Genomic DNA, 24,195 nt, shown 5'->3' with positions numbered 1-24,195 from the left:
GAGCCCTCCGACTCTTCCAGCCTCCGGGGAGTTCGTAAGCATGGGACCAGCACTCCTCAGCGTCTCCAGGTACCTCCGGCACCACAGCAGCTATGTTCGGCCGTATGTGCTCCTCAGCTGCAGGATTATTTAGCGGATATTGTATGTGTTCGGCGGAGCTCCGGGTCTAAGCGGCCATCGCGCTCCCGAGCAAGTTCCGCCCCCCCATTTGCTCAGCCAATTCTCATGACCTGATTTATTTTCCTTTGTAATATGATGTTGTGTTCTGGTGGGTTGAGTAATAGTGATGAACGTAATATTGGATAATAAGATAATGACCTAGTGATATAAAATCTAGTATTAAACTTTTAAAAAATATATTGGCATCATTATTTGTTGGACGTCATGATAATGTCTCAAGGCATCCTATTAACATGTGCCCGCCCATATAAAGATGGCTCATCTGGTATAATATTTTGATTTCCAAAAATCGAGATGAATTGATGGTTCTGAACGCAAGGGTGTCTTTTTGACTTTGCATTTGCCTGTTTATGTCAGAGCTTTGGCTGTTACTCATAAGCTATTGTGAAAACGTGCCAATAAAAATGCAGACTCTCAGGGGCATATTATCGAGAACTGCGATAAAATTATCGTTGTTTTAGCGGCAGGAAACTGCTGCTAAAACTGAGATAATGGGCTGGATAATATGCCCTTGTGGTTCTGGTGTTAACCTGGGCTGCTATGGGAATTCACAAGGACATACTATCAAGCCCATTATCACCCTTTTAGCTGCAGTTTCCTGCGGCTAAAACCTCGATACTTCTATCGCAGTTCTTGATAATATGCCCCTCAGTTACTAGGCATTGACATGTGTTGCTCACTAGATGCCTCCTTACAGTTCATTCTGAATTATATCCTTGGGTGTTTGATGTTGAGTCTGTGTTGTGCTGTGCATAGTGTACACAACAAACTGCATATTGATCTCATTTAGAAGCATGCAAGATGGCACCAAAGTTAAAGAAAAGAAGTGTTCGAGACACAAAATCATCAAAGTTGAAGAAATACTCAGATACAACTTAAACAAGGTGGGTTTTGATGCGCCTTCTTAATCTCCCAGGTGACGAGATGGATTAATCTTGTCATTCCAACTACCTGACACAAATAAACACAAATAAAACACTTACAGAATACAGCTCAGTTTGATTTTTTTATTTAATTCTCTAGCCAATTAATTCAGCAAAAGCTGGCAGAGAGTAGTAACAGCCTCAATCAGTTTCCATTGCACGTCATAGAAATCTGTGGATTAAAAAAAAACGAAAATAATTAGATGGTAATAACAGACCATCATATTCTTGCTAACAAAACATATTAAGTGTAACAAGGTAAAGTGTTTTGGTCTGCGCTGGAACGCCTCCTTCTGGCGCAGGGCTTTACAACGTGACGCATCTCCCAGATGTGTCACGTTGTAAGTACCCCGCACCATGGAGCCTCTTTTGCGCTGCAGCTGCGTCACAAAAGTGACGCACGGCGGCGTAAAAGGGACGCAAGGGGCTTGTAAATCTGCCCCCAAGTATTTAAGCAATACTGTGCATTCCTGTCCTTTCTCTCTGCATTGGTGCCATTTCGGCAGCCTAGTTCCAACGTAGGCATCCTTGCACCTCGTTTTTCATCGCTAGTATCTATTTCTAAAATCTAGTCAACCATAGCATTATATAGTTTTTTGTAAATTGTACTTGTAGATAGAGTCACTGACGTCTATATTTATTGATGTAAATGATTTCTACAGTGAATTGCAGCACTAACGGTCTTTTGGGTGTCTGGGCTATGTGATACCAGGTAAAGTTAAGGACAGCTTCGAGGCAAAGTTCTGCAACTTTTGGATGTTATTATTGAACGGTTCTTGGTGGAGCATTTCTGGAATGAGTAGAGCTTAATTTCTCTTAAGAGCCTGGTGATGGCTGAAAGAGTGGCTAAGGCGTCCATTGGAAGGGCAGGTTTCAGGGGATGTTTGCATGTATGTGGGTATGTATAGGAATTTACATAACACAAAACCAGCACCAAACCAATAGAGAGAATTACGAAGAACGGGGGAGCAGTAGATCAAGGAGAGCGGTGGGTTGAATGGATAGAGTCAGGGAAACAGGTGAACTCTGCAGGTCGGTGTCTAAGTGTTGGTGACAGATGGAATAGAGAATTTGGAAGTAGGAGCTACTTCGGGTAGGGTTGAAAGAAACAGAGGTGTAATTAATGGGGTAGGTTGTGTACTAGGTTCAACTGGGAGCACACTATACGAAAATCATAGGCCCCGTTCAATAGAGTTTTCCTATCGCATTTCTTGTACTTGAGTCTGAAATAAATGATTAAATTTGAATTCTCAAAACATGGTTGTGGCTGCAAATCTAATGGGATAAAGGTTTCCCATTGCTGAAAACACCAAACAGCCTAGCATCCTTTAAGAAATGTATGACATTTAATAAGGCTCTGCTATTTCCCAAACTAGAATGTTGTGGCATGGGGACTATTTACAGATTGGTGGATAGGGTAAACATGGTGGACTACCCTGTCCACCAAACTGATGGTCCACCCACTCTATTTAGAGCTGAATGATCAGTCATAATTAGGGCAAGCAAGCCCCCCCCCCCCCCCCCTAGCAAAAAACACATTTGACTAATGAATTGACAGATATTCAGCCATCTTTCTAAATATCTCAGACAGGTCGCCCCATTCAGGGCAAACAATCTGATATGCTCATTTGCCTGTTTGGGTCCACCAGGAAAAGCCTGGTGGCCCCCAACAGAAAGAAATTAAATAAATGAGTCCATGCAATCATACTATGGACCCTGAAATCCTAGTTAAGAAACAGCACCGTGTATGCACATCATGTAGTGCATTTGTGATGCAGACGTGTATTGGGAGCACCCCCAGTAATAATGAGGTAATCATGCCCCTTCTAAAGAGCATACAGTGCAGGGTTTTCTCATCAATGCAAGATCCCTGATTAAGAACAAAGTGGCCTTCAGAGACTTTGTCTCGTTAAGGAAGCCAATTTGGGTCTCCATCACTGAGACATGGGCCACGGAATCCTCCGGTCTCGATCTTGTGGGTATAGCCTTGTCAGACTGGATAGGGTAGGCCGGCGGGGTGGGGGTTTGGGAATTCTCCATAGAGAGACTCTGGTCTGCCGTACACAGCCGTTGACCGCACCCCCTGACCTCTACCAGGCTGTCTACTTTTCAATTAATCTGCATCCCACAGAAAGCTTCTCTGGTGTCCTATGTTATCGGCAACCAGGTTCCAGGTCATCTTTCAGCCAGGATCTCAGTAGTCTCTTAGAACCCTACTTAAAAAGATCCAATCTTACTCTCCTGGGTGATTTTAATTTCCATCTAGATAGGACACTGTGTAAGGATACTCAAATTCTTTTGGAAACCATAAGTTGTGGTTTTACACAGCTGGTCAAGAGTCTCACCCATATGGCGGGCATATCCTAGATGGTATCTTGTCCAATAACCCTCGAATCATGGTTGGAGAAAATATTTCCATCACCTGGTCTGATCATTTGGCCATCCCTTTTGACTTGCGTATCCCCACATAAGGGACGGGTCTCTCCGGAAACAGGAATTTGGAGGAAAGGAGAAACCTCAGTCTTATAAGTAAGGAGGCACTCACTAACCTCTTTAATAACTTTCAGCCCACCGGGCACCAGGAGGCTGATCTGGCAGCAGCTAAACCTTCGCAACAACTGTCAGTAGCAATGGACACCCTGGCACCAGTGAGCAAGCATTATTCAGCAAGAAGAAAACCCTGTGCTCCCTTGTTCTCTGAGAGACTTAGAAAGATGAGACAGGTGTGGCGTAAACAGGAGAGGCAGTGGCTTTCTGACTTAGAGCCGCTGGGTAGGAAATTGCACAAACAGTGTTTGAAAGCGGCTATTATGGAGGAAAAGGGGCTATACTATTCAAAGATCACAGAGTCAATGAAATCCTCCAGGGATCTTTTTAATGTCATCAATTCTCTTACTTCCCCCACAGTCACAGATCCTTCAGAATTTTCTCAGGCGTTCTGTGATAAAATATTCGATTTCTTTTGTACCAAAATCACAGACATTTATTCCTTGCTGGAAGCTTCCAACTTTAACACAGGGTTACCTGCTCGGTCTACTCCCTTCCTAACGAAGGTGCATTTTTGGAGGAGACTCCCAGGCTTCTCACTTTCCTTTGTATGTTGCCAGAAGTTACTGATTGGCTTCTAGAAGGAGTCAAACCTGGCTCCCCTCTGGACCCCTGCCCCCTTAAGTTGCTAAAAATTGGTCGAGAGATCTTTATTCCCCACCTTACTGCTGTATTGAACGTAGCTATCTCAGAGTGACAGTATACTGCCCTGTGGAAGACTGCAGTGGTTAAGCCACTTTTAAAGAAGCCTTCTTTGGACCCTACAAGTGGACGCAGGGCACACTACTCTGCTTGTTCTACTTGACCTCACCGCAGCTTTTGATACCCTATCTTCTCTGAGGCTGGTTGAAAGTCTCAGAGAGATAGGGATCGGGGGCTTGGCCCTGGGGCTTCTTGCTTCCTTTCTCAGTGATCGGGCACTGACAGTGAAATGTGGCCAATTCTACTCGGCCTTCAACCCCCTGTTGTGTGTTGTTCCTCAGGGCTCCTCCCTGAGCCCAACACTTTTTAATATCTATCTTGCCCCACTAGCTAAGGTAGTGAGATCCTTTGGGTTGGAGGTGTTGTCCTATGCGGACGACATCCAAATAATGGTGTCCATCACTCACAGTATCAGGGAATCTGCCCATAATTTTAAGAATTGTATGCAGGCAGTTTCCTCCTGGATGATGGAAAACTTTATGAAATTGAACAGAGAGAAGACTAAGGTCCTGATCTTCGGAAGTAAACTGGACATTTGGACCAGTGATTGGTGGCCAGACAAGCTTGGCATCTGTCCCTGCCCTGTATCCCAGGGGAAAAATCTAGGGGTCATAGTGGGCAATTCACTCTACTTTTGCCTGCAGGTCAGTAGGACAGTGTCCACCTGTTTTGGGATTATCAGGACTCTCAGGAAAATCTTCAATTTTCTCTCTTATGACTCACGCAAGCAGGCTGTTATTGCCTTGGTAATGTCCAGATTGGATTATTATAATGCCCTTTATTTGGGCATTAATAAAGGCCTGGTGCAAAGTCTGCAGCTGGAGCAGAATGCAGCTGCCAGGCTGGTAATCAGTCTACCAAAATACCACTCAGTCTCAGCCTCTCTTATGACGCTGCACTGGCGTCCTCTAGACCATAGGATCCTCTTCAAAACACTGTGCCTAACTCATAAGGCCTATTATGGCTCAGGCCCTGATGGTGTTAAGGCAATATTCCATCGTTATGCTCCCACTAGACAGCTCCGGTCTGCAGATAAAAATCTGTTGACAGTACCTAGGTTTAAAAAGTCAAAATGGGGAGGTAGAGCTTTCTCTACTGCTGCTGCTAAGTTGTGGAACTCCTTACCGGAAGAGCTTTCTGGTCAGGTGTCACATTCTCTCTTCCGTAAAGCCTTGAAGACCTGGCTTTTTACACAGATTTCAGTTTGAGCATGCCATCTTGTCTGCACATTAGTTCCGCAATAGCGCCGCGACGCCCTTGGGCTAAGTTTAGCGCTCTATAAGTTCAATATTCGATCATTCATTCATCCCCATAACCTGTGGGAATATCCCAGAGAGTATGGTTTTTCTAATACAAAGTCCCACTTTGAGAGTTAGTTTTAAAAAAAGAAGTGGTTGGCTGAAACATGGGGGCTGCTAAGCAAACTTACAATGCCTTCAAAGTAGCCCTCGTGGTGACGGTGGCATATCTGAATGCACTGAGGTCTGCACCAGGCAAGCAAAGATCTATAAATATGGCATGGGGTATTCTGCCAGGTTGGCTCAAGGTATGACCTCCACCCTGCTGGTAGATGTCAGGCCACCCACCACAACTTTTTGTGACCCCCAAAGAAACGGGCCACTTAAAAAGAAAAAATACTAACCTCTAGAGGTTTCCAAACCAAGTGGCCAGACTCCGCTTGCGCTAGAAGAAGCCAGATAATTACATTCTGCTTTAAACTCTTCCCAATTTTGCTGATATGTATTTCACTTTTTAATTGCACCCTCGTACACTATGTCTCTTTTTTCCATCAAGGCAATACAAGAGCTTCATTAAATTCAATGTTGTTGTTCATTTGCATGCTAATGAGCACCATTCGTGGCAACATGATTTGAAACTTGGGACTAATCAAGTCAGCTAGCATTTGTTTTGGAAAGCAACGGTGTAGGTGTATATTTTTCACAGTTTTTTGGGTGGCAGTGTCTCTTCAAACTCTTGTGATCCTGGGAAGCAACACAAGTTGCCAAGGCAACAACTAGAACTGCAGAAAGTGTATTTAAACAGTGAGGTCACCATGGTAATTTGTTAACATGCTTCTGATGGGAAGAATTAAATCCATTTCAAGTGAATGTTTTGGATATACAATATGATTACTTATACCTCTTTCAAGTTCTATTGCGTTACCCCATTCTTACCATGCTAGAATGAGTGATCCAAGATTCGGCCCATTTAGTGATGTGGATGGTTCTTCACTGTACACAGAAATAAGAGATTTGAATATGTTAGCTCATGTTTTTTCGCAGTTGTAACAAGCTTTTAAAGTGCAACTGAGTCAGACAATTATCACTTAGAGCTGCGAAGAAAAGCAAACCGTCTAAAAACACCACCTGACAATGTAATCTTATCAGAAAAGAGACAAACATACAATAATAGAAATGTATTTACATTTTTAGCTGAAATGGCGAAATAAAGATTCAATCATCTAAAATTATTGTAAATGATATTAAATATATGGCCAGAGTGTTCCTTATGCAAGAGCAAACAACTCACCATAAAGCATATAAACAAAAAAAATAATTTTGTTGAAGGGACCTCTTAGAGCCGGACACACATTCTGGTTTTCTTTAATTTTGTAGTTACCCCTGAAGAAGGGCTAAGACAGCCCAAAATGTATTGGGTTGATTTGATTAAGATTGCCAAGGAGGAAAATGAATTCCTGCATGCTTTAGAGAAAGGCCTGGAAGGCACGTCTATTGCATTAGAAGAAAAGGGAAATCATGAAGCCTTACATGTGAATGATGAAAACAAAGAAAAGTCAATGGACAAAATGGAATAACATTGTCAAAAATGGCTTACTGAATGAAAATTGAGTCTATATTTATGGAACTACACTGGGCAACTGGGACAAAGGCAAAACTGTGCTCCAAATCTTATCAACTTACATATGCGTGCCATTGTGGCCGGGCGCGAGCCCAGGTTGCACGCAGAAGCAAAACATAGAATAACTTTGAACAAATTAAGTATAATGAATGTATTCATTCTATCATCTATTTGGACACTATCTGCGACAGTGCCACATGGTCATATTTTAATGAACACAGCGGCAGTTCCTATTTACGCCTCTTCTATTTTCCTTCTGTGCTTTCTTTTTTGAGTCTGTCATCTCTTTTTAGGAAGTGTGAGGTTTTTAAACACATGCAGTAATGTTGACATCATGCCTGCATGTTATGTTTGCTGACATTTATCATTGTGAGGATCTGAGGAGTTTTTTTAATACAAATCATAATATTCAAGAAGGTTTTATGCTGCTCGAGAGATATTCTTCTCCAGATTGTAAATTCCGCGTGTTCGGCATCGTGATCTTCACAAAATTTCTGCTGGAAGTCCAATGGGGCGCCCGAATGATGTGTTCGTGATTGCACACTCTTGCCGGACCATGTAGCCGGCTACCAATCCTTGTGGCGCTCGTGAAGGGATGAGAGAACTCGTCGGTGAACGCAGGCATCCCAATAAGTCGCTCCCACCCACGCAAAAACGCATTTTGAGTGCGTGAACACGAAAAAAAACTCCGCTCCGTTGCGGAGATCTGATTTTTTTGGGTAACTCTGTGTTCTTTGCAGGTAACTCTGTGTTCTATACAGGGTCCAAACGGCATTACTAGGTATTCAAAAGAGGCTGAACTAAGTTCAATAGGCTGTCTTTCATTCATCTCCTTAAATAATTCTGATGAGCTGTTAAGCCCCTTACAGGTCCAACGTATTTATTATTATTATTATTATTTTTGTGTTTTATAGAGCACAAACTTGACCCGTTAGGGTATCAGAGCACTTTACAGAGTCAAAAAGTCATACAATAGGCATGATATCAAAAGAGTACTGTAAATTAGGGAGGACGGGGTGCTGGATACAAGAGGATGGGAGTATACAAGGATAGTCAATATTACAGTTGCTGAGGACAGACCCCCGGTTTCTTGCTGGGGCGAGGTCGTAGGATGAATGCAGTAGTCTCTGAGGTGGTTGTGGAGCGGGTTTAGCCTAGGAATTAACCCATGAGGAAGGATTTAGCCTCCTTTTTGAAGCGTGCCAGAGAGGGGATTCTTCTGATGGCGGGTGGGAAGGAGTTCCATATTCTTGATGCAGCCCCAGCGAACGCCCGATTATAGGTTTTTTTTTGCCGAAAGCCTACAGGCTGGAGTAGGAGGGCACTGGCCGATCGTGAATTTCTGCTTCCTCCATATATCACAAGTTTCTGTGCCAGATATGCAGGGGAGTTTGAGTGTAGGGCCTTGTGTGTGATGCATGCCAGATTGAGATGAATCCTAGCCTCAAGAGGAAGCCATGTCAACGCTTTCAGATGAGGAGTGATGTGATTAAATTTCCTTGTGCATGTAAGTAGTCTGGCGGCTGCATTGAGGCAGGCTTTTAAGGGTGCTAGGGAGATCTTGGGTAAACCAGAGAGGGTGGAGCAGCCCTATTCCAGCCTAGAAATAACTAGTGATTGGACTGCAAGTTTTAGGTCGGGAGCGTCAAGAAAGGGTTTCAGTTTCCATAGGTAGCTCATCAGAATTATTTAAGGAGATGAATGAAAGACAGCCTATTGAACTTAGCTCAGCCTCTTTTGAATACCTAGTAATGCCGTTCGGACCCTGTAAGGCCCCAGAGGTATTCCAGTTCTGTATTCATGAGCTCCTAAGAGACTTCTTGCACATATGTGTCCTTGTGTACATAGATGACATCCTAATTTACTCCCCAAATCTGACTGACCATGTGAGTCATGTTGGGCCATTCTACATGGTATATGTGAAAACAATCTGTTTGTTAAATATGAAAACTGTACCATTCACATCTTCATAGAATTTTGGGGTTATTTTCTCTCCTCATAAGCTATCACTACAAATAAGAAAAAAAAGTAGCTGCAATCTTGGATTGGTGCGCACTTACCAAACCTACGGAAATACAGTGCTTCTTGAGTTTCACAGATTTTTAGAGGTGATTCATTACCCATTTTTCTGAAATTATTCCACCCATTACCAGGCTTTTGAAGAAGAAAGTACCTCCCAACTAGTCCGAGGAAGCTGATCAAGCCTTTGCCTTGATTAGCAACAAGTTCACATCAGCCCCTGTGCTTAGGCACCATGAAACTATGCAGAGTTTATTTGGCAAAATAAATGCCTCTCAAGTAGAGGTGGCAGTGAGGTTCTTCTGCAGCAAGATAGTTATACAGGACACATGCAAACCTATTTAAAAAGCTGTTACTCACAGACCCAAAATGCATGATTGCCAAGAGAGAGTTCCTCAGCATCAAGTTAGGTTTTCAGAATGTGTAACATTACTTAGTAGGAGCTGCTCATACTGTCATGACATTCACAAATCGTTTAAATCTCTCATTGATTTAACACTGAGGAAAATTTGGTGGCTAATGGTTTTTAGTGAATTTGATTTTATGACATATCACCAACGGGTTCAGGATACAAAAGCAGATACCTTATGAGGGTGGGATATACCACCCAAGAAACCGACTTCATGCCTCCTCAGAACATCATCTCCCCAAAAACTGTTCTAGGAGTTTGCCAAATAAAACACTTTCGCAAAAGAGTAAAGTAGGAGGCCCTTCAGATTTATATGGGAGTATAGTTGACTGATAATGGCATTAGAATACAGGATGGCCTCTTTTACCATTAAAAGTAATGTATTTCCACCTTTTCCAGAGCTAGTGCAGGAAGCTTAAGTTTGGTGTCTTGATACCCCTCTCACTGCAAATCCAAGCATTTAGAACACCATAGCAAATTGCAAAAGATGGTTCTGTTGGCCCAGCCTGCCTAAGAACATACCCAACTATGTTCATTCTTGTCCAACATGCATCCAAACTAAGACTCCCAACTCAGTATCAGTAGGACTCTTATATATTCTCCATGCACCCCATACCTGTGGCCTAACAGAAGAGTGGATTTTATCACAGTCCTTACCAATTCCAACAAACACACTGCTGTCTGGGTAACTTTAGATCTGTTTTCTACCTCTAAAGAAACTCCTCATGTCAAAGGATGTGTCCTCTCTTTTGCTTCAGCATGTCATCAGCTTCATGGTCTCCCTTCTGTTATAATTTCTGATAGGAGAGCACAATTGATCTCTAAATTCTGGCAGAGCTTGTGCACCTCGTTGGACATTGATGTTCGACTCTTGGTTGCCTATCACCCGCAAACCAATCGGCAGGCAGCACAAGTTCGATAATAATTGGAACAGATTGTTTGATGTTTGTTAACCACTAATTCCTCAAAATGGGAACAGATACTCCCTTTAGTAAAATGTGCATGCAATAACACTGCTACTTTCCTATTTCACTGTGTAACATGAAAGGTTCCGAAAGCTCTACGTGCAGATCCACCAAGAAGCCCTGTTTCTATCTGTCCAGAACAATCCTGATCTCTCATCTCAAGTCCAAAAACACATTAAACAACTGTTACAAGAGTCAAAGGAACACATGGAGGTGCAAGCCAAGAAACATAAAAAAAACAGCAGCCTGGTTACAAAGGAGATCTGTTATGGCTCTCCATCAAGATCATTATAATGGAAGGACTCTGAAAGCTGCAGCCCAGGTATCGGGGTCCCTTGTCTATCCTCAGAGACATCAACCCAGTGGCAATGGAACTCCACGAGTCGGGGTTTAGGGCAATGCATCCAGTGTTTTTATGCTCTTTTGGTTCTACCCTATTGGGTTCAAACTTGTCTTGAGGGCCCCTCTCCTCCAATATGAGTAGATAATCGCATAAATTCTGAGGTCCGTCTCATCTTGTAGGACAAGCAAGTCAAGGGTGTCAATTTTACTCAGTGGATTGGAAATAGTACAGGGCGGACGATCATTCATGGGAACACCCAGCCAATGGCTGCACTCTCCACCTTTTGTGATGCTTTCATACCTGCTATCCCACCAAGACTGCCCATCAGCTTGCTCTTTTTTGGAGGGAGCAGTCAAGGATCTAGGTTATCTCAGACCCTCTTTTGTGATTTGTGCCCTGGGACTTCGCTCTGTCCCTCATATTGCCATCCCCCCCAGGCCATTCCTACCAAGGACCCTTTTTGTTCCAATAGATCATTTGCTGGGCCTTTTATTCCGAGAACTTTGTAAGCTACCATACACTATCTCCTGGGGCCTTTTGTCCCTGTTGGTCCAATCCACCATTAAGGCCATATTCATTCCCCAGGTCCCTTTTTGCCTATTGATTGTCTTTGGCAACTCTCCCTAGGAACAATCTGTGACACCAACAATCTCTAGAGAATATGGGCATCATGCAGTAGCAGGGCCATCTGGCTTGAGCGCGGTAAAAATCCTTCGCCCAAACCATGATGCCCTGAATGGCTACATTCTTTTCGTGAGTAGTTCTCTCTTCCCGTCCTCGCTTGAAAATCTGCATTCTCTCCTGAAGAACTCCAGCCTGGATACCTGATACTCTACCTGGAGTCCCCACAAGCTCCTTACCTGGATGATTGTGTCCTTTCACGTGGTGAGTTTTTCCTGAGAGAGAAAAAGGAGAAAGAGTAGCATTAACATGTTTTTAAGGATTCTGTAGCAAGCTAACAAAAATTCAACAAAGACTAAGATTAGTGCACTAGCTGATGTTCTTTCTTTTCTTCGTGTTTAACTAACATTGAGAATTTCTAAGAATAGAAAGCATGGGACTAACTTTTTGGAGCCATTTTAATATAATGTAGGGAACTATCATGTTTATCCTCTCCTGCTCAGTGTTGAGAAAGAAACTCTGTGATTAAGAGCAAATTACAAGCACAGAGGTACTCTTCAAAAGGACAGTCCTGAAGTAAGGGCCTGAAACCCAAGTAGTATTTAAAGATTATAGACTGTAAGTACACAGTTGTAGGGAACTATCATGTTTATCCTTTCCTGCTCAGTGTTGAGAAAGAAACTAGGTGATTAAGAGCAAATTTCAAGCACGAAGTACTCTTCAAAAAGACAGTCCTAAAGTAAGGGCCGGAAACCCAAGTAGTGGTTAAAGATTATAGACCGTAAGTACATAGATATGTACTGAATGATTATTTGTTTGTAAGAAGAGTTTCTGTACAGTAACTTTGGGGAAACTAAGGTCTCTCTCTCTTTTGTGAATCGATAACAGGTATACAGCACCAGTCTGAGACGAAAGACCCTTAGCAATCAGATTAAGACAAGTGTTTCTGTAGGAGAATAAAGCAAAAGGGAAAAGACTGAAGTGGAGAGTAAGAAAAATGGACGGGAAACAGGTGGGAGCAGCAGCAAAAAGGTCAAGAAAGAGAGCAGGAGCAGCAAAAAGGTGGGTAAGAGAGCAGGAAGAGGCCTGAGAAGAGAGTGGTGCAGAAGCAGGAAGAGGAAGAAGAATGCAGCAGGAGAGAGGGGACCTGGAAGAACACAGATCCTGGAGCTGGCCGAAGCCCAACAGAGGTAGGGGGAGAGCTGGACTTGGGCACCTACTGACTAAAGACTGGTTGCCGAAGAGGCCTTCTGGGCATAACGACTGTACAACAACAACATCCTGGGCACAGGCTGAGAGCTGATCAGGCCGCATCGGGGTGGGAGCTCCCCCCTGCTGGGAAGTGTGGATCTGGCTGAGAACTCCTGGAACTGGGCGGGGCTGCTGTGTGGGGGGGTGGCCTGAGCCGGTTGATCTGGCCTTTGCAGCACGCAGAGTGATGGTAGGCACATGGAGGCTGCCTGTCGAGATTGCAGTTAACCAGGGCTTTGTCCAGAGATATCCTGAGGACTGTTGGAGCGCAGGTGGGGAGCCGCTGTGGCCCAGATTCATTGCCCCTCCAACTGAAGCAGGCTGGCATCAGGAGCGCAGACACTTTGTGATATTCTTATAAAACTGCCCCCTCACCTGGTCCTGGGTACCACTCGCCCCGACCGGGTACTGCACAGCTTGAGGATCCCCTGGGGAGGCGGGTACCAGCCACGGTGAGTGTGGCAGTTGGCTGACAAGGTGAGTGTGAGGTTCATCCGGGTGGGTGGTGGGTGTTGTCCCCCCCCAGCAAGCCACTAGCTGGGTTCTGTGTTGGAGCTCCAAGAATGGACAAATTAGACTGGACTTGAGAGTCCAATCTGCCATGCCGCCATGGTCATGAGCAAGGAAACGGTAGCAAGAGCAGCTGGGCCAAACACCTTAACTCAATATACCATGCCGGGACACCCTACCCAGTGTATAACCAGATAAATGAGGGACTGCATTTTGAGGAGAAGAAGGATCGCTCTGAGCCATCCCGGGGAGTGTTTCTGCTGCTATTCAGGGAGTCTAGGAAGGCCCTGGAAGACTCCATTGAGCCCACCTTGATTGATGTTAATCTGCTCCGGGTAGATCTGTGGAAGGTGGCAGGTCATTGCGGCTGAGGGGGGATGTTGCGGATCTGCAGGAAGAGGTGACAACACTCAAGCAACAAGTGGCCCAGATAATGATGGCCATGGGGGCACAGGAGCAAAGGGCTGAAGATGCGGAGGGACATGCCAGATGCAGCAACATCCATGTGCTGGGAATTCCCAAAAGATACATTCCTGGAACACTGGATTTGCACACAGGTGCACCCCAAAGGGCTTTCCGACCTGTTCACATTTGAGAAGGCTCACAGGGCTCTGGTGCTGCCTCTCCCTCAGATCACACAGCCATGTGCTATAATAGTGAAGGTGCTAAACTACTGTGACAGACACTGTGACCTGCATGCTGCCAAGGAGCATCAAGACCTCAAATATGAAACAATAAAGTCACTATATATCTGGGTTACACCAGACAGGAGTAGGAACTGCGGAAATACTTCCTGGGGGTCAAGCGAAAGCTATGTGATTTACAGCTGCAAGATATATTTGTCTATCCGGCTAGTTGAAAATCCTAGAGCAGGGCAAGGCCCACATCTTTGAGTCCCCGGAGGAAATTTGGGACTGGCTTGAGATTTGGGGAGATGGTCTCCTCCTACAGGAGCTACATGGTCTTCAGCAGGGGCTCCAAGAATCGTATTGGCCAGGTGGAGACTCATGACCTGGCTCCAAAGGATGTTCACATGATCATAGTGGAAGAGGGCAGATTGTTAAAGCTAGGCACCATCGTGGACGCTAGGTCACCGGATCCGCCGGCCTTTGCTGGCACTGGACCCAACAGCATACATTGCCCCAAAGACCCTGATAGATGGAGCTCCTGAACCAGAGGGTTATTGAAACAAATTCTGGCTGAATTGAGGGTGCTCCGACTGTGTTACCCCACTTGCCTGGGAGGAGAGCTGTACCTGATTAAGGCAAGATTGCATCTGTGAGGGATGATTGTGAAAGAGTGAAGGAAGTGTTGGCTGCATGAGCGGCTTATATGTATCAGAGGAGGAGCGGGGGTCCACCGCTGTTGGTTGTAAGATGTGTGTGTGTGTGTGTGCAGTGGGTGGAGGTGCTGGGCAGCAGTCACTGGATCTCGAGCATGGTGTATGCTGAGCGGCAATTCTATGACAGGGGCGGTTAGGTTTCTCAGTTGGAATGTTGGGGGCTGGGCACTTGCAATAAGTGAAACAGGGTGCTCTCCTTCCTGAAAAGGCATATTATCCAGTTTGCATGCTTGCGGGAAACGCATCTGGATAACACTGGGGCCGCAAGGTTAGCGAAAAAGTGTCAGGACAGGTATACCACTCCTCCTATTCTACATATGCTGGGGGTATACAATCTGGGTGGCCCTGAGAACTTTGTTCACTCTCCAGTACATGATAGCAGATATAGGGGGCTGTTATGGGCTCTTGCGTGCCCAACTAGATGGCCATCAAATTGCTATTTTAAACACTTATGCCCCGAACAGAGACAAATACAGCCTTTTACCAAGCATTGCAGGATCTCATAGCCACAGACCTGGATGTACAGCTCATATGGCTGAGTGACTTTAAATGTGTTCTTGACCCTGATCTGGACAGACATCCTGAAGCAGGAGCTAAACCTCCTATGACCAACAAATTGCAGGCAGTAATGAGGGATTTAGGTCTAAAGGATGCCAGGCGGGCGCGAGACCCGACTAAGAGGCTCTTTATTTGTTTCTCTCCTACACACAGCACACATAACAGGCTTGACAGAGTCCTAGTGACTGAGAAAGCCACCTTTCTGGCCGCTGAGGTAACCCACTTGGCCAGGTTTTTATCAGATCACTCCCTTGTGTGCTGTGTGATACAGTGGAACGCCCCATGTACAGGGCCGCCAGCTTTGGAAAATGCACTCCGAGATCCTGAAGGATCATGAGGGAATGGCGACACTCTCCTGGTGCTCTCGGACTACACAACATTTAACTGGAATGGCACTGCTAGCAGAGGCACGGAATGGGTGGAGATGAAAGCGGAAAGGCTTGCAGCTGGAATAGGACTCAAATGCAGAGTCCGGTGCCAGTTACAGGAAGTTTTGTGGGACAGAAAGACGCGCTACTAGGGATGCAGAAAGATAATCAGGGACATCTACCACCTATGCTCTAGAACCCACGCTGTGTGAACAAATTAGCAATATCTAGGACAGGCTGGACAAATACACGCTTGCTTTCAAAGTTCAAAGTTAAGTTTATTATGATTTGGCTCTCGTTGAGGGCCACATAAAAAAATACATACGTATTAACATAGCAATAATACATAAAAGCTACATACGACAACAGGAATAACCACTAATTATCTGCCAGTAATGCAATCATCAGCATCTCCCGGAAGCACATTAATATATATCTAAAAACTCTTTAAAATATTTAAACATTCTAGAACAGAACATTTCGTTTGGGGGGCAATAAAGTGCATGGAAAAACATTTTTACATTCACAATTCCCAATTGTAAACAAATTGGTTTTATCCATTTTTGGCGCATAAGGCGCAATACCGGACAAATAAACAATACATGGTTAAGATCTTGAACAGCATTATTACTTAAATTGCATAGAGGAGAAACTCCATACCATTTTGCTAAGAGTGTATTAAGTGGAAGCAAATTATGACGTAAAAGGAACCACAATCTACGGACACCATGAGGAATATTCCAAGTTAAATATCGTTGGGCTAATTTTGGTGTATAGGTTACAACCAGGGCTTCCCTTTCTTTATACTTCTGTTGGGCAAGTATATCCAACTTGTAGCAAAGTTCCAAGGACATACTTTTTAACTTCAACTTTAACTCTAATGGAGAAAGCAAGAATAACGTGCTTTCATCCAGTTCAAGCAGCGAAACCGCTTTTCTAAAATTCTTTACCAGCTGCGAGAACTCATTAAAGTTGCCCAATAATTCCTTTTTTAAGATTTCTCGTAAGGTGCCCGGTTTACCTCTAGCCAAGCAGGCTACCCATCTTACGAGGGCAGCCAACCCCTGAGCCCAACAACTTCGGAGTCCGAATTCCAGCCTGCATGAAGATGTAGAGCAGGCTGAATTAAATGAGGAGATTTTCCTTAGTATCTTTCCTTCCATATTTTGCATAAAACCCCATTGTTTCAGATCCACTAATTCCATTCCATAAAGGAGGGTTGCAGGAATTTTCGCTCGGAATACGTCCAAGCATAAAGAGAAGTGCCTCTTCCCTGTCGCTTTATACAAAGAACATAATCCCCTACCATGGGCCATTGCTTTTCGAGAACTATGTTCGATGTGGGGCTTCTCACTAAGATTAGCAGATATTATTTTGCCTAGAAACATGTAGGATTTAACTACCTCAAGTTTTTCTCCGCTAATGGTCCAATTGTAGCTACTGGATCTGCAATTCTTCTTTCCAAAGATGCACATGATTTTACTTTTAGAGCTATTAATTTTCATATAATGTGCATCAGCAAATTGATTCAATGCAAGAAGACGATTAGCAAGGCCTTTCGGGGTCAGATCTAAAACAAGTATGTCGTCCGCATACATTAGGATTGATATAGCTGTCCCTCCAATTTTCGGGGCTAATCCCTCACAAGCTGCAACAGTAGTTGGTAAATCGGCCATATACAGGGAAAACAATATGGGTGCCAATATACACCCTTGTTTTAATCCGTTCCGGGAGGGGATAGATTGGAAAAGACCCCTTTCACCGCCTTGTAACACCTTACACCATGTGTTCAAGTGTAAAGACTTAACTAAGTCCAATAGGTGTCTCGGCATACCCAATGCCGACAACTTTCTCCACAACGTCGGACGGTCCACCCTGTCAAACGCTGCGGAGAAATCTATAAATGCTACGTATACGCCACCACCACGGACACGAGCATATTTATCCATAATTACCTGTAGCAATGTTAAATTATCTAAAGTTCCATGCTCTTTTCGAAATCCTGTCTGTTCCTTAGGTATAATATTATTTAAATTTGTCCAATCTGTTATTGACACTAATAAAAGTTTAGCAAAAATTTTCCCTATTGAGTCTAATAAAGCTATTAGACGATAATTAGAGGGATTATCGCGATCTCCTTTTTTAAAAATTGGGATCAGGATACTTCCCCGCCAAGAGTCGGGGACTGTTTGAGTTTTAAAACACGCCAGAAATACTGGAAGAAGAATCCTGCTCCAAGTGGTTACATCTTGCTGGATTATAGACATGGGCAATTCGTCAGGTCCCATAGCCCCGGAAGAGCGCATGCTCTTTATTACGGTAGCTATGGAATGCTCAGTGGGGAGTTCCGTTTTAAAATCACTATTATGCCCTGGAACCCATGAGTCCCCCCCTGCTCCATTAGGTGCATATAAGGTGGTCACAAATTGGGTCCAGACATCTTCAGTAATAACTATAGGAGTGGACGTTTTTACAGATCCACATCCTTGCCTTATTATGGACCAGAAATCTCTAGAGTTTTTACAAGTTGATGCCTCTCTTAACTTGATCCATAAGATATCTTCTTTGTCTCTTTTTAACTTGGCTCTCAATCTTACCCTCCTTCTTTTTAATAGAGTTAACTGAGTCTCATTCTCCCCTGATCTATTAAGGTATTGCTTCCTAACAAGTTTATTAATCTCATTATTTAACCTTAATAAAGGACTAGGAGAAAAATATTTCTTTTTGTGATTTCCTGTAATCCTAGCCATTGCGGTGACTTTTTTAATGAGGTTTTCGAGAAGCAGGAATTCCCTACCTTGCCAGTAGTCAAGCTCAGTTAGTAATTGGGTAAGGATGTTTTGTACGTCCTTGTTCTTAATAAATCCCCAATAACATCTATCTGTGTGACTATTAATAGAAAAACCTCTATTCTTTAAGGACCAGAGGTTAGCTTCAGGGGGTATTAATGAGACGGTTAGGTTAATAGTTTTATGGTCACTCAGGGGGGTATGAGAGATCACTAAATCTTTAAGAAAAGAGAACGTGTCAAAATCTGTTATTACATAGTCCAAAATAGATTCTCCCCTCATTGAACCATGTGTATAATTAGCCGGGGTATCTGAAGGCATCCTGCCATTTATAATAATTCCCTCCAGGGAACTGAGTTCCCCGAGAAGAATCTTGCCTCTTTTATTAGTTTTTATTTTATTGGGCAGGAGGGCTTGGGGTATATTATATGCTTCTTCCTTTACTTTATTTCTAAACATGTCTAAAGAAGTATTAGACACTTTACAATTTAAGTCCCCCACCAATAGTAAGTATGGGGGGTGATCCACCTCTATTAGTTGTTTTACATAGGAAAACATACGTTTTAAGACTATCGTAAAATTATCTTCTGGGGGAATATAGGCATTTAGTATTATAAGCGAGGACCGTTGAGCAACGGGGTCCAGGTTAGAAATGGTTATGGATTGGAATAGATTACTCTCGTCCTTGTAATGAGAGAATTGCCATTGTAATGCATTTGATAACAAACAGGCAATTCCGCCTTTAGCATGGCCTTTTTTAGATGGAGTCGCAGCGGCCTCTAGGACGAAGTAATCATTCCCTCCATATGGGAGAGTTTTACACCATGTTTCCTGGATACATACCACATCCGCTTTCAAGGAGAGAAGAAAATCAAATTTCTCAGGGCAATTAGACAAGCCAGCGGCATTCCAAGAGACAATTTTTAAACAGGTGTTAAAGATGCAAAAATGGTCGTGGGTTTCTCGAGGTGGTATTTGAGAGAACTCCTGGTAACCAGTTCCACATCGAAGTGTCTTCAGTTAGCGGATTATCTGTGCTACCAGGTAGTGAAAGTACCTGGGAAACCATTCGTTTACCTCTGGAGAGCCAAATTTTTAGGTCATTATTACACATAGGAAAATCATCCTGTCCAGAGGTCAACTTTGTATTTCTTTCGGTAGAAGAAAGACACAAATTATTATTAACAAAAGGCAGCACGTCAATTCCTCTACATTGAAAGGCTTCGGCTTGTTGAAGAACTAAATTAGCAATTATTTTAGAGTAAAACTTTACCCTTATTCGTTGCCCATTTATAGATCTTATTGGGAGAACTAAATCAATGTCATTTGTTAAAACCAACTTTAAGCTTTCTATCTCATTAAAGCAATTGAGTAGCCAGGATCTATTCATTTTTAGATCAGAATCAAATAATGGGAGAAAATCCAATGAGAAAGTATCCACATGTAAAATAGGGCTTTTTGCTGATTGGGGTATTGCATTCCTAACTACCTCCGTCTGAGGCCGAAATATAGGTGCAGTTGGGTTAAATACTCTTGTTACTATCGGCAAATGTATATTATCATCGGTACTTATAGATTGGGGAGCAGGAGCATTGACTAGAGGACCTGAAACCACCCTCTTCATAGTTGCCTCAACCGGGGTACTCCCACTGGCATCATTTATGATACCTTCCGCTTCCACCTTAGCAGGGATATCTGATGGTGGGCTATACCCTCTTTCTATAGGAGCGGGCGTTTCAGATATTGTATGTTTTTGAAAAATAATTTGTCTGGGTCTTTTCTTTTTATATTTATGTATCAGTTTCCTATTTTTTCCTCTTGATTTTACTTTAGCAGCTCTGGGAGTCCCCGAGGGACCTTCTGGCTCCTTTTTATCTTGTACAAAAATAGGAAAAAGATCATGCCCCCCCGTTTGTAGCTCTTCAATCACATTTTCTTCCTGCTCAACCATCACTGGTTCTGTTCTCAGAAGCAAGGGGGATGAGTCGGATTGATTAGGGGACTTATGGATATCCGCCTCTTTTGTTAATCCCAAGGGGGCATTTCCCTTCGCCTCCGTAGTGTTATCAACCTCTTTTTGGACAACAAGAACAGGGTTAGCGGAAGTAATGAGTGGATTAATCACATTTTCAGCATTTTTCACATTTTGTGCCAACAGTGCCTGCAATATCTCAGTAACCGAAGACAAAATACAATCAGAGTTTACCGCAAATTTACCCATTAAAAGTAATATGGAAGACAGAATTTGCTCAAGGGCTATGAGTGACTCAGAAATCGGTTTATCATTTTTTGGGTAGCTAGATGATGTAAGGGGGCAAATCCCCGATAAATTAAAGTGCGGAGATTGTACAGCACTCTGCGGAGAAAGATTATCTGTAGATTTAATGGAGGACGTACTGCTATATAATAGCAGACCAGATGGGGTTTCTCCACTAGGAGTTTTATTAGCCACTAGATGGGATAAAGATATCTTATCTACATATCGACCGCAGAGTTCCAAGTCAATGCTGGTAGCTATTGAAACATCACCCTTATCTTCTTCTAGATTATCATTTCCCTTAAGAATATTATGGTCCAAGGATTGTGATGATATTAACAAAGGATCAGCGTCAGCCACATATACTGGACATATAGGGAGGTTTACCACACTTGAATGACTCAATGACCTTTTTGTTTCCACCATAGGGTCCAACTGGCAGACTTCCTCCACATTAGGACAAAGTTCCAACTGTGGTAATTGATCAGTATCAGGTTTCCTAGGAACTTCTAGGGATTTATTCAAGCTTTTCTCCCAGATTTGAATTAGTTGCATCTGACCTTTCATGATGACACTGTTAGCTTGGTTTTTCCTCAAATGAATCGGAGCGGGTATTGTACCAGGAGACTCCATTACAACTTTCCCGGAACGTAGTGTCTTTGCCTCCATAGTGCCGTGAAAGAAACTAATCCTACAGTAGGATTCCCAGTCTTAAAAATGAGCACAGTTTAAAAATAATATGAATTCACAGGGGGTAAGAACGAGAGAAAACTAGCTGATAAAGTACTTTGTGGCTATAATCCTATCGGCGAAATAGCATACCCTTGAAACGTAGTAAAACAGGCAGCAATCCGTAAAAATGAAAATGAATTCAAGATACCGGGGCCCAGCCCGGCCTACCTCGGCCACTGAGGGCCACAGAGGGCCCGCCCTTTGCCCGGGCTTAGCCCGGCGTCACCCGCGCGCGTCCCGCGATGCGCGTTGCCTTAGCGCAATTTGTTCCAGCTGAGGGGGGCGTGGCAGGGAGGTTCTCTGAGCCCAACTGGCTTATGAGCGCTGGTGTTCACTGGCCTCCGGGACGGCCGACAAGCCCTCAAACAGCGAGTGTTTCCCGCGAAGCGGGAAACGCGAGCGGTGGTACACAAGCGCTGGCTGATAGCGCTACAAATGTCAATGGAGCACGAGCGCTTCCAAATAGCGCTTCAGGGATCACAGGAGCCTTGCAGGTTCAGGCCACGCAGCAAAAGATCAAGTTCTTCAGAGGCTTAGCAGCCGACTTCAGCAGCAAACAGACAGGAGAATTCCGCTCTTCAGCGCTGCCTCAGCACAATTTGTTCCAGCTGAGGGGGGCGTGGCAGGGAGGTTCTCTGAGCCCAACTGGCTTATGGGCGCTGGTGTTCACTGGCCTCCGGGACGGGCAACAAGCCCTCAAACAGCGAGTGTTTCCGAAACGCGAGCGGTGGTACACAAGCGCTGGCTGATAGCGCTACAAATGTCAATGGAGCACGAGCGCTTCCAAATAGCGCTTCAGGGATCACAGGAGCCTTGCAGGTTCAGGCCACGCAGCAAAAGATCAAGTTCTTCAGAGGCTTAGCAGCCGACTTCAGCAGCAAACAGACAGGAGAATTCCGCTCTTCAGCGCTGCCTCAGCGCAATTTGTTCCAGCTGAGGGGGGCGTGGCAGGGAGGTTCTCTGAGCCCAACTGGCTTATGGGCGCTGGTGTTCACTGGCCTCCGGGACGGCCAACAAGCCCTCAAACAGCGAGTGTTTCCCGCGAAGCGGGAAACGCGAGCGGTGGTACACAAGCGCTGGCTGATAGCGCTACAAATGTCAATGGAGCACGAGCGCTTCCAAATAGCGCTTCAGGGATCACAGGAGCCTTGCAGGTTCAGGCCACGCAGCAAAAGATCAAGTTCTTCAGAGGCTTAGCAGCCGACTTCAGCAGCAAACAGACAGGAGAATTCCGCTCTTCAGCGCTGCCTCAGCGCAATTTGTTCCAGCTGAGGGGGGCGTGGCAGGGAGGTACTCTGAGCCCAACTGGCTTATGGGCGCTGGTGTTCACTGGCCTCCGGGATGGCCAACAAGCCCTCAAACAGCGAGTGTTTCCCGCGAAGCGGGAAACGCGAGCGGTGGTACACAAGCGCTGGCTGATAGCGCTACAAATGTCAATGGAGCACGAGCGCTTCCAAATAGCGCTTCAGGGATCACAGGAGCCTTGCAGGTTCAGGCCACGCAGCAAAAGATCAAGTTCTTCAGAGGCTTAGCAGCCGACTTCAGCAGCAAACAGACAGGAGAATTCCGCTCTTCAGCGCTGCCTCAGCGCAATTTGTTCCAGCTTAGGGGGGTGTGGCAGGGAGGTTCTCTGAGCCCAACTGGCTTATGGGCGCTGGTGTTCACTGGCCTCCGGGACAGCCAACAAGCCCTCAAACAGCGAGTGTTTCCCGCAAAGCGGGAAACGCGAGCGGTGGTACACAAGCGCTGGCTGATAGCGCTACAAATGTCAATGGAGCACGAGCGCTTCCAAATAGCGCTTCAGGGATCACAGGAGCCTTGCAGGTTCAGGCCACGCAGCAAAAGATCAAGTTCTTCAGAGGCTTAGCAGCCGAACTCAGCAGCAAACAGACAGGAGAATTGCTAATGCCAACGGCTACGCGCAGAAAGTCCTGGCGCCTATTGGCCTGGTTTCTGTAGTGGAAGCAGGGCCGCCCCATTATTGACCTGCTTGCGTAACTCGAGCAAGCAAGAAACACAAAATTGATGGACAGAATGCAGAACAAATCAAAACATTCACCGCCAGTCAAGAGATCTGGGTTAAATCCATCATTCTTTTGCTCACCATGCTACCCCAGTTTACACCTGGCCATATGCAAATCAGTCTTGACCCTGTTACTCAAGGGAACAGTCCAGCCCGAACTGCCAAGCCAGGTCCTACCTCGACTGGAAACAAGCATCTTAGTGCCGGTTTCGGGGTTCTACCCCTCATCATCCAGTATTGCTTCAATCCTGTGGCACAGTGAGCCCGGGACCCACCTCTGGGCATACCCGGCGCACTTAGGGCGAGAAAGCAAGAAACACACAATTGATGGACGTAATGCAGAACAAATCAAAACATTCACCACCAGTCAAGAGAACTTGGCGAGAGAAAAGGTGAACTCCAGGATGGCCATACTAGAAGTGTTCCAACTGCCCTACAGAAGATATACTCTGCAGACCCGACTGTCTGGGAGGACCGCATTGTCCTTTTCCTGTGGGACTGACATTGTAGCACCTCCTTCCTGGAGCGTGGAAGGATTCGAAGGCCTCAATATTGACTGATGAGATACTTGAGGCATTGATGGAGCTACCCAGAGCTACGCCACCGGGTTGGGATGGTTTCTCGATTTAATTTTACCAGTCCTACTCAGAACAGTTGGTTCAAACACTTTTGCAAATATTTAAAGAGGCGTTTGACCGGGGACTCTTACCCCCCTCCCTGAGGTAGGGGGTTAATTTGCACGCTTGTGAAATAGGGGGGAGATTTCTGGGACCCAGCGGCGTACCGCAAGCTTACTA

General features: G+C 44.7%; 1 long non-coding RNA gene across 2 annotated transcripts in view; it reads right to left on the bottom strand.

Moving 5' to 3' along the window:
- Positions 1–1,173: 1,173 nt before the first annotated feature.
- The window catches only part of LOC147698864 (uncharacterized), a 73,987-nt gene continuing 50,965 nt past the window's right edge, over positions 1,174–24,195 (bottom strand). For both annotated transcript variants that reach the window (XR_015299233.1, XR_015299234.1), the window contains 3 exons: positions 11,808–11,843; positions 6,527–6,583; positions 1,174–1,275 (listed from right to left, as the gene is read on the bottom strand). This is a non-coding gene — a long non-coding RNA (uncharacterized LOC147698864). The remainder of the gene's footprint in view (positions 1,276–6,526; positions 6,584–11,807; positions 11,844–24,195) is intronic.

Source organism: Lissotriton vulgaris, chromosome 8 (genome assembly GCF_964263255.1).
Source record: "Lissotriton vulgaris chromosome 8, aLisVul1.2, whole genome shotgun sequence".
Classification (NCBI taxonomy): domain Eukaryota; kingdom Metazoa; phylum Chordata; class Amphibia; order Caudata; family Salamandridae; genus Lissotriton; species Lissotriton vulgaris.
Note: the sequence above shows the minus strand (reverse complement) of the source record. Positions and strands in the feature narration are given on the sequence as shown.